Below are 3,582 nucleotides of genomic sequence, written 5' to 3' on the forward strand. Positions count from 1 at the left end.
ACTTACCTCAAAAGAAGCAATCAAGTTACAATCTGCAGGTATGGCAGTAGTAGAGATGCCAAAGTTGTAAAGTTCCTTTCATTGTTGCAATGGGTCTACTTGTATCCCTATTTAAACATTTTCCCCTTCCCCTCCACAAATTATGCCAACATCAAAAATGTGTGCTTATGTAAGAACTGCATGATTTTAAAATTTCATGACAATTCTTTTGAACTTACTTTTTTGTGGAATTGACTAAGAAAATCAATTACACCTTCTATATAAAAAATGTACTGTGCTTAATCCGGCAGCCCATACACTAACATCAGAATGATACAGAGAGGATTAGCATGGTCCCTGCACATGGATGACTTGCAAATTCGTGAAGCAATCCATATTTTTACAACAACAAATGCTGGAGGGGATGGGGCCACAAGGGAACCCTACTGCATTCTTGGTGGGAGTGTAAACTTCTTCAACCACTTTGGAAAGCAGTATGGAGTTTCCTCAAAGGACTCCACATAAAGCTCCCCTATGACCCAGCAATCCCACTTTTGTTCATTTACCCAAAAGATCACAAATAAGACCATATTAAAACTACCAGCACAACTATGTTTATTGCAACATTATTTACCATAGCTAAGATATGGAACCAATCCAGATGCCCGTCAGTAGATGAATGGATCAAGAAAACGTGGTAAAGGAGTTCCGGGAAGATGGCGGAGGAGAAGCTGGAATCTGAACAATCTCTTGCATAGAAAGCAGTTTCTGAGTTCCAGTGAACAGTCCCAAGCCAGAGAATCACACCAAGTGTGCCATCACAGGACAGAGAGTTAGTCAAGAGAGGGGAAGCCAAGCAGACACATATGAGCGCTTGCCAGCAGCTGTCGCTGCAGTGACAGGGTCGCGGCGGCCACCACCACCGCGGAGTCATACCTGAGACACAGTCCGGGACGAAGGAGCCAGACGCAGCGGACGAGCGGATTCTACTCAACACCAGCAAGAACCGAAAAGGAGCGGACATCTTCATCCTGCACTTTGCAGACCAGAGACGACTCAGGATCCAAGACTCGGCGTGAGTAGAAGCCCAACGTCCTGACTCCTTCTCAGGGAGCAGAGGAGGGAAGGCCACCCCTCCCAGCCCAGCACCGGTGATCTCCATCTTGGATACCGACAAAGCTCGGAGGAGGGGCTAGCTCCAGCTCAGGCCTTGTAATAAAACGGTCATTTAGCAGGTCACAAGAACTTAACGGTGAAGTGACCTCACAGACTCAGTTCCATCCAGGGAAAAGTCACCCAGCTCAGGCGCCAGCCATTGAAGGGGCTCTCCTCACTGGGTAACCAGAGCCAGAGGCTGCCCCTCCCTCTAGCAGCCACCACAATCAATTGAAAAAACAGAAACCCTGAGAATGGCTCCAGGCTGGGTGCTGTGAGTTTTTTTCACAAAATAGCCCCAGGGAAAAGCTACTGTCTGTTGAAAGGCCACAACTCTAACAAGAACCTGGCCTCATCACTGCATCCCCCTCTTTTGTGATTCTCAAAGCAGATCACCGTCCCAGTAAACTAACCTGGGAGGGGGATCTCAAAATCTTGGGTAAAGCAGAGCATTTTTCTGCCTGTTCCAACAAACTGATTTAAGAAACCAATCAAGCCACAGACCTCAAGCTGACCAGAGACTCCAACAAGACTCTGGTTACAGACAAAAGGGAGATACAGGATTCTTCCCACCCCTCCCCCCCAAAAAAAATCAAAGAACTTTTTTTCTTCTTCTTTTCTTTTTTTTTTTTGTTTTTTGTTACCTTATATATATAAAAAATTTTTTTTCCTTTCCTAAAACTTTTATTAATCTTTAATTTTTGCCACTTCTGAAAAAATAATTGTTTTCCAGTAACTTTTTTTTTTCCTCCTCTTATAATTTTTATTTTAGGAATACGTGAATGTGTGTTTTCCTTTCTTTTCTTGTCTTCTTTTTCTTTTTCTTTCATTCTTAATTATCTTTTTGTTTTTTGTCTAGCTCTACTGAACTTCTGATCTTTTCTTCTCACTTTCCTATCCTTTCCACCTTTTCCTCTCTTTTGTTCTTCTTTATGTGACTTAACTCTTGGCCTGCACATCCTCAGATAAACCCGTAGTTAACTAGTAGACCCTATCCCCCATTGTGTACACACTTAATCCACAAACTTATTACTCAACTCAAAACCTCTGAGACTTAAATTCATTAATAGCAGTACTACCTCTTTATACCTATATAATATTTTAAGCATTTTTTTAAAGTTTTTCACATCTCCTCTATGTCCCTCCCTTTCTCTCAATATATTCCCATTCCTCTCTAAATAGATGGTCTTTTAATCTCTACAATAACATTAATTTTTACGTTTCTATTTTTTTTCTGGTCTCTTTTCATTCCCCTTTCCCTTTCTTCTTTTTCTCTCTCTCTCTACTTGCATCCTACCCAACCTATTTCCTGCATTGTGAGTAGGACATAGTTAACTCTCCCTGTGCCTCCCCACAACAATCTATTCCTATTTTTTACCCACATCTCTCCCTAACCATAATAATTTCTGGTTTTCCAAATTCTTCTCTGCGGTTCAAAGTCCTTTAACATATAGTTGTTTGATGTCGAATAGATGTATCTGTTGAACTAGATTGTATCTGTAGACTATTGACTGTACAAATGCAAACTTTGGTTGATGGTTGCCTTAAGATAGTGTTCTAGCACAATACTGATGCTATCTTCATCTCAAATGGGCAGAGTAAGCCGGAAAAACACAAGAAAAATGGCAAATTCGGGTATCTCAATTCCCAATCTTGATAATCAAGGGTTAGAACAGATAATGAATAATCCAGAGGAGAGTTCCCAAATAGCTCTACAAACACTGCTGGCAAACATGATAAATGAGAAGTTTGACAACGTACAAAGGACTCTGTATGAGCGTGATAGGGAGAGAGAGGAGGCATCCCAGAAGTTTATACAGGAATATCATAAGCATGAGGAAGCTCCTCAAAAACTGATACAGGATTTGCGTGAACAACTTGAGAATACTCAAAGAGAAAGGGAGGAATGGCGTGAGCAGGCTGAGAACACTCAAAGAGAGCTGCAGGAATCCCACGAATGGGAGGAAGCTAATCAAAGAGTAATACAGGAATTGAGAGACCAGGTAGAGAACACACAAAGAGCACTAAAGGCATCCATGGAATCCATTAACAAAGAGCTGAAGGAAGTCAGGGAGACCACAAAGGGAATGCTGAATGGAACCCAACAGAAGGAATGGGAGTCCAAAGAAACCATAACCAATCAGCTAAGTGATTTGAGGACAAACACTGAACACCAAATTAAGGAAGTAAAGAAAATCATACAAGACCTAAAACAGAGCTTCAACAAAGAACTTGAAGCCATCAAAGCTGACCAATTAGAAGGAAAAGAGATAAAAAACAAAGTAGAGAATCTTGACAGCAGGTTAGACCATGCAGAAGATCGAATCTCAGGGATTGAAGACAGCCTAGATATTATAGAGATAGAACATACAACCATCCAAGAGAAGTCCAAGAAATATGATAGATCTATCCAACACCTGGAAGACACCATCAGAAGGCCTAATCTAA

The 3,582-nt window shown here is 41.4% G+C and overlaps 1 non-coding gene across 1 annotated transcript; it reads left to right on the plus strand.

Annotated features, from left to right (window-relative positions):
* The first annotated feature begins 274 nt into the window (after window positions 1-274).
* Window positions 275-381, plus strand: LOC122124542. The gene has a single exon (XR_006150591.1). It is a non-coding gene; the product is annotated as a U6 spliceosomal RNA (small nuclear RNA).
* Window positions 382-3,582: the final 3,201 nt, after the last annotated feature.

The sequence above is a fragment of the Dipodomys spectabilis genome, unplaced genomic scaffold (assembly GCF_019054845.1).
Source record: "Dipodomys spectabilis isolate Male_0828 unplaced genomic scaffold, ASM1905484v1 ptg000239l, whole genome shotgun sequence".
Lineage (NCBI taxonomy): Eukaryota > Metazoa > Chordata > Mammalia > Rodentia > Heteromyidae > Dipodomys > Dipodomys spectabilis.